This window comes from Lissotriton vulgaris, chromosome 12 (genome assembly GCF_964263255.1).
Source record: "Lissotriton vulgaris chromosome 12, aLisVul1.2, whole genome shotgun sequence".
Classification (NCBI taxonomy): domain Eukaryota; kingdom Metazoa; phylum Chordata; class Amphibia; order Caudata; family Salamandridae; genus Lissotriton; species Lissotriton vulgaris.
In genome coordinates, this window is record NC_141700.1 from 157688940 (window position 1) to 157704139 (window position 15200).

A 15200-nucleotide genomic window follows, 5' to 3' on the forward strand; every position below is an offset into this window, starting at 1 on the left:
CAGATTTTATTTGGATGCGTTATTACAGGTGTGTTTGTTTCACCTTGATTACTGATCAGTATGAACACGTTATCAATATTGAAACTGGATACAGTACAGCACTTGCACTAGAGAAGGGTAAATGTAACATAGATGTATATGTTGAATACTTCTAATGTGTGATTGACATTGATCTTATTGTTCCTTCCTACGTAAAGGTTACACCTTCTCTAGTGCAATTTCTACATCATGTTTGATTGCTCTTATCCCTATGGTGTGTCGCATGCATATTTAATGTGTAAAATTAAGACATTTCTTTAATATACCTGTATGGTGACTTTTTGATTTTTATTTGGATATCCCTTTTGGTGCAAGTATCCATTTTTTAAAGACGGCCTGCACCAAATTTATACATACAATGTGATCAGTGTACAATGTGTGTTTCCTTTAATTCTTTAATGTCAACATTACAGACATATGCATTGCACATTTATATGCTATTGCTTGTAAGAGAGATTTACAAATGCATGAGTCCTGTGCTTAGGTTAACAGACCAGTCAATAGGTAAAAGGTAAAAGTGGAGCTTACTGTCGATTGTGTCCATGACGGTGTTGGTTTTGTTCGTCATAAAGCAGCAGCGGCAGAACTTGGAAGATTGGATCCATGGCGGAGCAGTAAGTGAGTGAGAAAAGGTGAGTTTCTGCCGTATATCCCTTTCATTCTGCCAACTCAGGTGTGAAGGTTTTACCTCCCAGGTGTGAAGGTTTTATACCTCCACAGTCATGTTGGTGGGAAGGCACATCATGATTGGGCCGGTGGGGAAGCAGGCTGTCCTCCTTCCGGCAGCTGCTTTTGCCTATCTTGCCATCGACGCAGTCAAGATTTTCTGGTGGTAACCGAGGGACCACAGCGATCTTTCATCTATGGACCCACTAACATCTAAACAGGGCAGACGGACCGCCTAGCCGGGGGTGGGAAGAATGCTGAAAAAGCCACTGTGGGACTCGATCCGCCAATATCTAAATCAGGCCCTTAGTCTAAACACCGATTAGGTACAGGGAATATAGGTTTAGGAATTGAGGAATAGCATTAAGGGTTTTGGGGGACACAGTTAAGGTGTAAGGGTGTGAGGTTTATGGGTTAATAGGCTAGAATACAAGGGGTTAAGGGTTAGGAAAGCATTAAAGGTATAGAGTTAAACATTTGCGATTCATGATTAAGGATTCAACATATCATATTAAGGCCACAGGGTTGATGACATAGCGGTCAAGGGTACGGACTGAGGTTTAAGGGTTTAGGCTGCATGGCAAACGGTTATTGGTAAAGAGTGCAGGCGGTAGTGCGAAGGAATTGGGGCATAGGCTACAGATTTGGTGTGGATTGAGAGATACAAGTTTAAGGGGTACAGGTTATGGGTTAAGGGTTAGTACTAAGAGATTAAAACTCATGTTTTTAAAAAAAATAAAACGGATCCTCCAAGTAATACCCCTTTTGAATTTCACCAGAACTCCAGTGCTGTTCCACAGAGAAGCTTCCTCCTAATCTATTTTGGTCAATTAGCTCAGTGCCAACTAGATGGTGATACATCTTTGAAGAACACTTAGTAAAATGCGCTCCTTCATAATCAAATTATATAACTGGTATTAGAAGTCACATTAATGCCTTATATTCAGATATCTGGTGCTTTCAAAGAAGCATTCACAGAATCCTCTCAGATCGGGTGAGATTGGCTAAGATGTCCCAGAAGTTCTTGGGGTACGTCCAGATGACTCATCAAAAGGTCAACTATAGCAACAGTCCTGCGCACTCATATAGTATAGTAATACATCAAGTTGATGCAGTGTAAAGGCAAATGGAACCAATCCAATGTTGAAATTCTTTGATTTCTTTATTTGGTCGTCACACAAAAGGACACACAGCCAGCCAACACGTGTTTCATCAGAGAAACAGTGTTCTCTGACTCTTCAGGGCTCTATGGCTGAATTCCAGGTCAATAACATCCTGAAGCCGGTGAGAATTCCAACCCGGTAGGGTATGCTAGTTCACGTTGAGGCGATCACCTCCCAAGAGTCAAATTTGCCAGCTATTCAAAAGAAGCTAAGAATCGGGACGCCAGTACGGGTGAGTAAGGGGGAAACGTTCCCAACCGTAATTGTTACATAAAACAAGGAATATAATGGCCCGGATCAGTCTTGATAATGCACGTGTTCGTGCCTGCCGATACTTTCTTTCCGTAAAAATGCTAGCGTCCTGGCGTCTGTATTGCAATCCGTCAACCCTTAATAAAACATTTGTAAACATACAGTTCGGGATCGTGTCCACAGGGTTTAAACAAGTGAAGACTGCTTGTCTGCATGAGCATATTGTCTGCTCATTAACAGGCACTCTCAACAGCACTCTTCTTTTTTTTAAACTTCTGGGAAACTGCAGAGTAGATGAACAATTAGCTGCGGCCCATCCATAGGGGCTGAGAGCCCCCTCCCCACCTTTGCCCCTCAAGAAGAGTGTCTGTCAGGCTGAGCAACGGTCAGCCTGACAGGCGCTCTTCATTTTCAGGTGAGGCAGCCGGAGCTAGACATGCACTAAATTTGCAGGCTCCTGACTGTCTAAATCTGAACTTTGCTGGGCTGAGAATGTCACAGCTCCTGTGGGCGTGACCTCCTCAGTTCAGCAAAGGTCCTCGAGCCCTCCTGTTAGTGACGAGGGGGAGCGTCACTCTCTGCCTTGGACCTGGGTCCCTGAGTTTTAACCCCTGAAGTGCCCAGGGCCAAGAGTCAATAAGGGACACCTTGTCTAAGAGTGGGGTGGGGTCAGCAGTCTCACTGATCGCATTCTACTTTGTGACAAGGTTGGGACTGCTGCTTTCCCTCATCGGCTAACCTAAGTGTAATCAATTTGGGAAGGCAGCAGTTCAAAACCTCTTGGGACCTCCAAGGCAGAGCTGCAGTTAACTGAGATTTATTTTATATTAATGTTTGGTGAGTGCGTGCTTGTATGTTTGAATATTTGGTAATGAGTGTTGTTGTGAATGGATATGTGTGTTTGTGTGTGTGTGTGTGTGTGTGTGTGTGGGTGTGTGTGCGCTTGCATGAATGCATGGGTGTGAGTGAGAGTGTATGTATGTATGTGTGTGTCCCTTCCGCCCCCTTCCTCCTAAATTTACCAGCTGCCTCTCTTTAGCGGACCTACATAAACGACAGTTGGTTAATTCTAAGTTCCGAAGCCCTAGGAAATTGTGCAGGAGAGAGGGTAGAAATCAAAAAGAGCAGGCCATAAATATTTGTTTCAGAAACACTGAGTTCCAAACTCAAGGTATTGCTCTGCCCTAAAAGGTTTGCAGTTGTTTTATAACATCCAGTCATGCAATCTTTTTGGTAAGACCACCTTATCCTCGACTACAGATATCATCTTTATAATACTGTTGATGGACTTTTCAAAAGCAGTGTAAGAGATTGTTAGGTCCCAGGAGGATAGTATTGTATTCTAAGAGATTGTATGGCAGAGTCAAAATAAAGTCCTGCCAGTGTACCACGTCTGCTCACTATTTCTGCCCACGAGGCTTTGTTTAAAGGGTTGTCTGTTGACTTTTTCAGCCTATGACAACATTTAGTGTAAGCCCATTTTCTGGCAATTGTTTTTTAATTAGCCCAATTTTCAAACATATCTGGGCTGGTGATGCATTTTTAGGTAAATGGAAAATATACCTGAAGGTTTTTAAGGTGTCTGAATCTAGTAAGGCCGCGAAGAAATGCAGCTTGCATTACCTTTAGTAACCAAAACATGTGTAAATATGCACCCACAGAATTACTCCATGAATGGGTGCAAATTTGCTAAGTTTTGGAGCTCAAAACATTGGCAGTAGTAGTCTTTAAAGGTGAGTCAGCCTCAGGTTTCCAGGCGTACTACTGGCAGGCAAACACCCAAAAAGTGATAAGGTGAATGATTGCAAATAGTCTAACTGGTGGCAATTTCTAGGTGTAGCATTCCAAGCCCTTGTTTTTTTGCCCACTGGGCAATTTGTTACTGAATCTGTTTCTAATGGAAACAGTCCATCTCGAACTTTACTAATCTCTCCCTTCCACCGTGCTGCCCACCACATTTTAGTTTGGATATATGAGATTCACACACCCATAATCTCACTGAGTAAGCTATGCTCCTGCTTGAATTAATCTAAACCAATGGCAATCTCTCAGGACTGCTTTCCAGACCATTGTTTTTTACCCACTGTGCAATTCTAGACATCCACTCTTATTCAAATCAGTCTTGGTCCTGCTCCAGTAGGGACTGTCCAGACAGGTTTCTAGATTGGACCATAGTGCTGGATGTTTGGATGTGTTGATGTCTGGTTGTAAGGTGATGCAATGGAAGACATATCCAGAAACTTGATTATTCCATATGCGCTCTCTATGATACCTCTGGTCAGTGAATGAGCTGTTGTACTTCTGCTGAGGCACGGTGGTTGGAAGTCTTCAAGAGGCAATAAGAGGAACAAAGAGGTCATACCTAGCATCACTTGTAAACAACTATTAGCAAAGTGAATATGTCTCGCTTTTATAATGTGCATGCTAATCTATTGGCTTTGAAAATACTTGTTTGTGAAGCATTGTTAAAAAAGTAAAATAAATTAAGTACTGGAGTAAAGTCAGACACTTACCTTAACCCCTTCCGTGCGCCCGAAATTTTTTGCGCTGTGCAGGAGTTTTTATTAGTGGGCGGGATTCGGACGGCCGGGGGCCGACCTCCGCACACACCCACTGTGACGTGTGATAGCTCCCGGCCGTCACGAGCATGCAAGGGGTTAAGGTATCTCAAAACTGAATATTGAATTCAATATTTTCAATACTTGTCAACATCATGGTTTATTTGTCAAATTTCAGGCAGGAAACCTTGAAAATTTGAACACACTTAAAAAAGCCTATTGCACATCATGCAGCTTAAAATTAGCGCAGAGGGCTACTAGCAGATACTAAAAAGCTGTTTGCAGATTTTTCTGAAATTCATTGGAAAATGCTTGCCCTTTACTTTCCAAAGGACTAGGACCTGGAACAAACATTCCATCCATCAGCCGCGCTAGGAGCAGTTTTATGGGCCTGGGGGCAAAGATAAATGTTTCTAAAATATTTGCTGTTTACATCTTCTACCTTTTGCTAGGAAATCAATGGTAACTGCAATGTGCATTTTCAGAATCATACATGTTTCCAGTACTGCGGTTGCCATGCAACATATGCACCCTGTGTGCTTGCCCTAAAAATAATCTGAATCACGAGATGTGGTCCACTCAACCTGCACTCAGCCAATATCAGGGTGAGGAACCCTGAACAAGTGCCCCTGGAAAGCCCTATCCTCACCCCTCTAATCTTTTATTACGTTTTAGTTCCTGTGGGTTTAATGAGGATGACAAGGCACAGCATAGTTATTTCTACCCCATGAAGGTCCGGAGGTGGAGTTACCTTTGAAGTAGTGGTTACACATACCTGGGCAGGTTTTCAATAATATAGGGTAAGTGCCCTCCTTGATATGAGACTTTTTGTTATCTGCTTCATTTTTGCAGTCTTGCTGCAGACAGATCCACCTGCCTGTTGAGAGAAAACATTGCATACAATACTCCACAGAGCAAATCCTTGGTCAAGATTGAATGGCTTTTATATAATTCTCAGTTGCCTTGCTCCTATTTGTGGCTCTCCTCACTTTCTGTGTTTCACCAGCTGACAGGAGCTTTTTGTATTTGCAGTCATTGGTTGTGTCATTGTCCTGCCCCAAACGCTGTATTGCAAAGAAAGCCACAGTGAAGAAATACAGTGAAGAAATACAAGTTGACTGGCTGTTAGTACTACTGAGCGGTCACTAAAAAAACAGCAGCAGAAATGGGAAAGGTATAACAACGGGCATGACAAATATTTAAGGCTACCTTAAACAAGCATTGGCAATGCCAATCTGCCTCGCTTGTATAGAAAGTTAATGAAGTATACAAAACAAAATTATGGATAGATGGTATGCTTTAATTAATCTCAGCCTCTGGTACTCCGGATGCATCACAGTCAATTGTTCTTTTGCCCACCATGCCACCTCAGTTTGGACCCAGTCATATGAAAATACGTCTTCACCCTGCTCCAATAGAAATCAACCAAAGACCGGTTTCGCCCTTTTGTATACTTCACTGTATGTAAAGGTAAAGCGTGACCAATTGCCATTGCCAATGCTTGGTTTAATTAAGATTTAGGTTGATGTGAATTTAGTGGATTCTATCTTGTCTATTTCATTAGCTTCAATTTGGTTTATGTTGAGATTGGGGAGTGTGTAATTTGTGTACACAATAAATAATCAAATACACAAAGAGCCCCCAGGCCCGTCGTAACAGGCTGACAGTCAAAAAAGGGAACAGACTGCCTTATGGTGAGGTTTCCCTTTTAAGGATGGTTTCCCTCACACACCAAAGGTGTTATGCTTCATCATGGGGAATCCTCCTCGCATCATGAAGCCTAGTCATGATTCGGGCTACAACCCCCTCTGCCAGGGGGGAGCTTAGGGATGTTTTCAAGTATGAGGGGTATTCCTAAAACCCAGTGTGAGCAGATGGGTAATGGGAAAGTTGCAGTGCTGGTCAATGGGTGACTAAAACTAGCTACAGGGTTAGCCTGATAAGTTTTATTCTTGCTACCTTATGCTAGGTTTCAAAACAAATAGCGAAGAGTACGGCTGCAGACATTAGATGTAGTTGTACTGAGTAGTAATCAACATGTTGTGGCATTCATCAGGATCTCCATAATAGATACTGCAGTATGAAAGTGAGTCAAAGAACAAGAAAAATAACAACGTATCGGCATGTGTGATATCAGATACTAAACCAGTGATCCAGCCAGTTCAACGGATTCACCAGTAGGACCTGTGGTGTTGTTTATGTCTCCCCACAACTTGGGAGTGTGCCCTCACTGGTCCATCATAACTCCTCAGGCCCCCCTTTGTGTGTATATGTACAAAATAAATAAACCATTAAATAAATAAATACATCCTCTCAAACTTGTGCTGCTCACTCTCACATAAGAGGTGTAGATTAGTGGGTGCAGGATATTTTTTTTTTTTTTTATTTTGTCAATTTGTAGGGCGCGACAGCTACCCAAGAAGGGTTTCCCGGCGCCTAGACACAGCTAGAAGCGAAAAGACAAGAAGACGGAGGGGGGATTTTGAGTGGTTTACTGTTCATATAGCCAGGTCTTTACAAGCTTTCTGAAGCTATGGTGGTTATCTTCCTTCCGAATGTTTGGAGGAAGCGAGTTCCATAGGGTCGGTCCAAGATAGGCAAAGGATCTGCCCCCTGATCTTGCACGTTTGAACCTAGGTATACAGAACCGTGCTGCTGTCTGGGACCGGAGGTTTCTCTTTGGTGTGTAGAGGCAGGCAAGGGATTGGAGGTATTTTGGGGCTCCTCCAGTTTTTATTTTGAACATATAGTTCAACGCCTTGAAGCGAACTCTGTTCTCAATCCTGAGCCAATGGAGGTCCCGGCGGTGTTTCGAGACTCCAGCGTTCCTGGGAATCTTGCATAGGAGTCTGACCGCGGCGTTTTGTGCCACTTGCAGGCGTCCAATGACAGATTTATTTGCGCCTAAGTATAGGATGTTGCCGTAGTCAAGCCTGGATGTGAGAAGGGCATTGACTACGGTCTTCTGTGTTGACGGAGGCAACATCCACAGGATTTTCCTCAACCATCTGATTATGGTGAGGCACAATCCGGTAACTTTGCTGGCCTGCTTATCCATGGATAAGGCGTTGTCTAGTATGAAACCCAGATTACGAGCATGGGGCACCGGGATAGGAAGGATGCCCATCTGTTCTGGCCAATGCGTGGGGTTCCAGAGTTCTTTGTCTTTTCCCAAAATCAGAATTTCCGTCTTGTCCCCGTTCAGTTTTAACTGGTTTGCTGTCATCCAGTTCAGTATTTTTAATAGTCCTTCCTTGAGTAGCGACGGGGAGTGGGGACAAGAGTTAGACAGGGAAAAGATGATTTGGGTGTCATCGGCGTAGTTCATGAGAGTTAGCCCTAGCTTCTCAACAAGTTCTACCAATGGTTTTAGATAAATATTAAAAAACAGAGGGCTCAGGATGGACCCTTGTGGCACTCCATGAGCTACAGGTAGGGAGTCTGACTCGGCCTGTGCTGATGCAATTTGAAAGGTTCTGTTTGCCAGAAAGGATTTAATCCATTCCAGAGCCTTTCCTCTTATGCCATTTGTGTGTAGTTCTCTAAGGAGCGTTTCGTGGGAGATGGTATCGAACGCCGCACTTAGATCCAATAGCACAAGTGCTACCGTTTGGCCTTGGTCAAGGAGTTGTCGGATATTTTCAGTGACACCTAACAGGGCGGTCTCCGTCGAGAACCCAGCCCTGAAACCAGATTGCGAAGGGTGGAGTAAGCAGTTTTCCTCTGCAAAAGTGGCTAGCGTGGAATGTACATGTCTCTCGAGGCACTTAGAGAACGCAGGGAGCAGAGATATAGGCCTATAGTTGGCCAGTATTTCTGGGTTTGCATTAGGCTTTTTCAAGAGGGGTGTCACCATAGCGTGCTTCCATAAGGCCGGGACAGTGGCGAGGTCGAAAGACAAATTTAAAATGTTGGCAATGATGTTCAGGGACTGGTCATCCAATTGTTTTATAATTTTAATAGGGATGGGGTCCCTAGGGGAACCAGATTTGACAGATTTAAGGATTCCTTTAAGATTCTCCAATGAGAGATTCGGCCAGGATTCCAGCAGGTTTTTGTCAGCAGCAGTGGGTTGAGGTAGGCAGGGGTTAGATGGAAGGGGTGGGTCAGCGTTAGATATTTTGATGTTGATGTCTGAGATAATTTTGTCAATTTTCTCATTAAAAAAGCAAGCTAATGCCTGACATTGTTGAGTGCTTAAAGGGGGTGCAGCGGCTGCAGTATTTGCGCCTGCACCCCCTTTAGGATAACACCTAAATTCCCTGGGTTGGTACACATACTGGGCTTTATAGCATGCACTATCTCCTGTCAAAACATCTTCCCTAACCTGAAGCGCCTCTCTAGCATATAGAACAGAACAAGCATTGGAAAATTCAATAGGTCTGACCTTTGGGACCTACTGGCTTTGCCAATGCTTTTTTGCGATGCTGAACAGCATTGTTAAAAAGAAATGCTTCTTGCCAGTGCTGTTTAGCATTGTTAAAAAAAAGACATGATGGTGTGGCCAATTTTGCCGTTAGCATCATTCTGTAGGTGCATGCATGCGCTTACACAATAACACTGGCGCCTCTATTGAATTTTTTATTGACGGATCTAAGATGACATCACATAGACTGGTCAATAAAAAAAGGAATTCTAAGTGTATAAAAAAAATTGTGGAGTTACAGGAGCAATTGCTGCTTTGCCCTCCCCAAAAAATATTTAAAATAGATTTAGAATGATAGAGGTGGAGGGAACAAAAGAGGAGTGGTCGGTGTTGCGGTTTGTAGGAAAGCAACAGAGAGCAGGCTGGGATATTTGTGAGAGAGAGAGAGCAAACCAAGAGCGACGGAAAACACATGCACTCTGATGTGCAACAGGCAGTGTCCAGCAAGTCCACGGCCACATAGGGGAACTCAATTCACTAGAAAGTAAGGGGAGGACAAAAACAAATGTCCTGGAACAAGAGAAAGCATGTCATACTCCTAACACTCCTACAGTTTGTTTCTGTTTTCAATCCCGGACCTGCCAACAAAGCGATTAGATCAACGTTTTCTTTCACTCATCAACGGGAGACCCTAATTGGGCCCTGCTCCAGCCCGTCACTGGTCATAATATTTTATCTTCTTCAGGATGACCTAGTGAGTCCGTACATCAGCGTTCTGAAGGGGACTCGGGTGCAACCCATGTTTGGCTTCCAGATGCTTCGGAAGCGGATACCCTCATAAACATCTCATGTAATAACAATCAACGTCTGGTGAGCTGTAAATCCAGTTGCCCTGTCTCCCACGCTACTCACAGCCTCCATGGGTACTCCGACCGAGAGCCTTCAACCGCATGCTCCAAGCAGCACTCCTCCTAACGGGGAAGCCAAATGGTCAGACTCCAAACTGACCATTTCTTCTTGGAATGTGGCTGGGTTAAAGTCAACCTTCTCATCCAAATCAGCTGTGGAATTTCTGAATAAAAGTGACATCATTTGTTTTCAAGAGACCTGGGGCCAGATGTAGGAGCCTTAATACCGGTCGGTAACGGCCGAATTCGGCCGTTACCGACCGGTATTAGGGTTTTCAGATGTAGGGAACCTATATTTTACCGATTCTGTAAATTTACAGAATCGGTAAAATACCGAATCGGTATATTTACCGATTCGGTAAATCCACATGTAGGTGGCACTCCTAAGAGTACCACAGGCCCTTAAGAATCGGTATTTTACCACCCAATCCTATTGGGTGGTAAAATACCGAATTCAGGTGTGCATGCACATCTGTGCATGCACACCTTTGCAATGTGACACACAGACATGCCCTTAGGGTATGTTTGTGTGCCACATGGCACACAAGTCTGGAATTGGGGTGCTAGAGGGTGTCAAAGTGACACCCCCTGCACCCTTGCAGGATTCGGTATTTACCGATTCGGTAAATACCGAATCGGTATTGCCCATTGATTCCTATGGGCTTCCAGGCCCATAGGAATCAATGGGCAATACCGATTCGGTATTTACGGAATCAGTAAATACCGAATGTTAACGATTCGGTAAATCAAATTAAAAAATTAGCTACATCTCCCTCCTTCTAATTTACCGATTCATAAATACCGAATCGGTAAAATTCGGTATTTATGAGTCGGTAAATTAGAATTACCTACATCTAGCCCTTGGTCTCTATCTCCATCACCTCTCCACGGCTATTACAAACTTTTTCAATCAGCCTCCCAGCCCAATTCCAATGGAAGACCTTCTGGGGGCCTCTCCATTTTCATCAAACACAGGTGCAAGATCGCAGCTACTCCCATCTATTGGAACTTAACGGCAGGGCAGACTGTATTAATTACCGGTCTTTCAACCTTAAGCAGGGCCTTTTCCTTGCTCTTAATTAACTGTTACCACAACATAGCTAAAACTTCAAAATCAATGGCAACAGCCTTATTGGTCAAATATCTGGAAGAACTTTTATTGGAATTCGCCTCTGCAGAAGTACTGTTACTAGGGGATTTTAACATCAGAGATCTGGCTACCAACGCCCATTCAGTCACCAAAACTAAAGAGCAAGAAGCCATGACTACTTTTTTAACGAATTAGAACGTACGTTCTGCAGAGCAAATCACATTGGAACAGAATCCTGGTGCCCATCTGTCGCCAACATTTAAGAATCTTTCGACCATTGACTATATTTTTTTATCACCATCTCTGGCGAATAAATTAATCATGATGGAAATCCCCACTCGTACCGAGAGCGACCATAATCCTTTAACTGTAACAATGGACCTGCAAGTGCCTCCCGCTGCCGAAATAACTGAAGTGGGGCACTCAATGCAGGTCGAACTCCACACTCTAGTCAGACGCATTAAATGGGACACTTGGGTTCTGATAAGGTTGGCTCCTGGCTTATGGGAGTAACTCCAAACTCCACGCACAATGCCCCCACAGACTTCCATCACTGGTGGGACAACGCCATTGTCAAACTAGGAGACATCTTAACAGGCCCTGAAGCTCACCACAGACCTCACGGGCCTCGCCCGAAGCAGACTTTTGACCCGGTGTTAGCCATCCTAAGAGAGCCCTAAGGAGGGCTGTGCGCCTGCAAAAATCTACAGGCACTGCGCACTCTGCTAACAATATGGCCTCACTGCTCAAAGCCTTTAAAAAATCCTCATGGGAAGCTAAGAGACAAAAAGAACAGAATGAGTGGCTAAAAATATTTGCCCTGTTAAAGGGAAAAAACCTGTCCCAGTTTTGGAACCACATAAACAAGGTTCGTTCCTCCAATAAGAACAGAGGGAACGCAGTACCGTGAAGAAGATTGGGCCCAGCATGTGATTCAACAACACTGCTGTGACACCCTGGACCCTGTGGTGAGCGAATTTAGAGACTGTGTTGATACTATGCAGATAGAAATCCATGAGCAGACTACTCCAGCCGAGGTCTCCAAGTATTTGAAAGCCATGGAAAACGATGGTGCTCCCGGGCCCAACGGCCTTTTATCTGTGGTATTCAAATGTGCACTGGAAGAGTGGGCCAAGCTTTTGGTCCCCTTATACAACAACGCGTTTACTACCTATTGGTTACCAGACTCATGGACAGGCTCAATCTTATGCCCAATATTTAAGAAAGGAGATCCCTCTCTTCCAGCTAATTATCGACTCATTGCCTTATAAGATCTTGAGGCCAAGGTATATGCCCGGTGTTTTCTCAGGTCGCTAGAAAAATGGGTAGCAGAAAACAACATTCTACCATATTTTCAAACTGGGTTTCGATCCTCGGCTTCTACAATAGACAACATCACCACTCTAGCTATCCTGAGTCAACAAGCAGCACAAAAAAATCATCTACCTCTGCTGCTTTATAGACTACTGCGCTGCCTTCGATAAAGTGTCTCGTAACACCTTATGGAGGAAATTAGACAAATGGGGGATCCCTCAGAGTCTGTTAGGAGCCCTTATCTCCTTGCATAAGAACACATGGGTGCGAGTTAGAACTGGCCCAAAGACAGTCTCTGCAAAAATTCCAACCTCAGATGGCCTAAAGCAAGTTTGCGTTCTCGCCCCCTCTTGTTCAACCTTTACACCGCTGACCTGGGAACATTCCTGGAGAAAACCAATCTCCTTCCGCCAAAATTGGGCCTTGCAAAAACAAACCTGCACATTTTGCAATATGCCGACGATTGTTATAATGGACCAGGCAAAATCTGGCCTTCAACGAGCTTTAAGCACGCTCCACAGATATAATACTGCTAACGCTCTAAAAATCAGCCAGCAAAAGACAAAGGTTTTGATATTCGGCTGTTTCAAGAACAAGAAAAATTCAAGGTGGAACATTGGGCCCGCAAAGATCAAAACAACATCAAAATATAATTACCTGGGGGTCTGGTTTAGTGAGTCCTCTAGACCATCAGCTCACCTAGCTGCCTTGAAAAAGAGAGCTGGAGCAATAACATACTCTCTGATCCGACTTAACCAGTCCCTGAGTAGTCCTTCTGCAGAACCTATTCTGAAGGTGATTAAAGCCACTCTTCTCCCCGCCTTAAACTATGGGTATCAGGCCTTCCCTAGCGCATGCTCTGCCATTCTCGACCACGCCCAAGTTTCCATTTATAAAAAAATCTTCCATCTTCCGAACTTCATCCACAGGGCAAGACTACGACTGGAGCTGGGCCTTCAAAGACAATCTATTTTTTGTGAGGCTGATACCCTGAAATACTTTATAAGGACACTAAAAGCCGCAGACAACACCCTAAAAGCCCAGTTAAAAGAAACTCTTGCCAGCCCTGGGAATCCGTGGAATCGTCAAATCATAAAGGCCATAAGATAGCTAGACATCGATAACTCATTACTAACCACAGACACTATTCCATACAAAGTCTGGAAAAAGGTTATCAATAAGCAGGTCAGACAAATTTCCCACCGGATGGACTCCCAGGCTCTAAAAACATCAACTGGTTTGCTTCCCCTGAATATCTCATACCTCCCTGGGGTACCTCAATCTTACCTCCTGGAAAATCTGAACACAGTGGCTCGGAAGAACATAATGTTCATGCGTCTCCTAGGTCTGCGCTCCACTGCCTTCAACCGATGGGCTCCAACAAGTGAGGAGGGGGCCTGCAGACTGTGCAACTACAGGTCCGAATCATGGTTGCATCTCCTGTGCTGTTGTCCCGCCCTTGACGCTCCCAGAAGACTTTTTTTTAAACCCTTATATTTAAAATGGGGCATCAGGACATGTTGGGAGGCATCAGCCCTTTGCTTTACTTCCTTAGACACTCAAGTGCTTGTAAGGACTGGAAAATGTGTGAGACTCCTGGACAATCTTTTTTTACCCTCCTTGGCCCCTGCTCTTCCAGTTCCTCCCCCCCAAAAACGTATCACAGACTTTTTTCGTCCCCTGGCCTAGTATTCCCGTACTAATTTATTTTATTTTAGGCTTTGGAATCCTGTTATGGGATTATAATGGTAACTACAAGATTGCCTTTTTAGTTATATGAATAGGAACTCAAACCTTGATGGTTTTCTTAGTTTTTGCTTTTAACGTGATAATTGTGCTATGTTGATACTCTATAGCAATGGTTTTATTTAACTGTGCTAATTTAATAAAAACCTTCAAACCTACATTAGGCAAACTGCTAGGCAGGAACTGGATTCCAAACTCTGAAGTACAGTCTGGGTGGAAATAAAGAAGTCACATTAGGTTTCACAGCTCATTCAATGGCAGGTAAGCTATAGATTGGCTTGAGAACCCTATGGGAACAGGGTGAATGTTTTTACGTTGTTTACATGCAATCAAATGTTTGAATGTGTATAACCCAAATTGTATAAAATAAACAAAATTGTGATCTTTTGCATCTGCAAAACTTTGCCTCCTTTTAGCATGAAGGAGGCTGGTTTGAGCAGAGTATGTCTTGTGACTACGGGCAGAGTCATTTTCCCCGAACCAGTCTTCTCTTGTAACTCCTGTGACTTGTGAAACAGAGGTATCCCATCATGTTCAATATTCACATGAGTTACTAGCAAGTAGGTTTTGTGAAATTTTGATAATTGTGCCTACTTTTTACAAAATGTTTGAAACTTTTTGTGTGCAATTTTGCCCACTCCTAGTTACATATCTGTATAAATGTGCCAGTAGGTAACAGCATATATAATGCTGCAGCTACAACAGGGACTCTGAGATTCAACCAAAACATGATCCTTATGCAAACTGTAGCTCTGATTCTTAACTTGTTTGTTCTAGGTAGCATGCAGAGTGATCGGTCATGCAGGGAGCTGAAAAAAAGAGGGGGGTCCCAAAACTCAAAGTCCCCATGCAGTTTTCATAGGGAACTTTAGCCACCACTACAGTCAAAACAGCTAAGCGGTATTACAACATATTTGGCAGAAAGCTAGAAATTTACCCACAAAGCTTGCTTTTTGTGACTCGGTGTAAATCCATTCAGTAGGTTTTCGTAAATTAAGGGTCACAGTATATCGATCGCTAGTCATTTGGGTACAAGGGTCTCTCACAGTAGTGTGAAATAAAAAAATGGAGTGGTCTGATTGTTCTCATTGGCCAGCT

General features: G+C 43.6%; 1 protein-coding gene across 1 annotated transcript in view; it reads right to left on the reverse strand.

Annotated features, from left to right (window-relative positions):
• Positions 1–15200, reverse strand: part of LOC147673741 (5-hydroxytryptamine receptor 3A-like) — a 193357-nt gene that overhangs the window by 63195 nt on the left and 114962 nt on the right. The gene's annotated exons all lie outside the window — the stretch shown is intronic.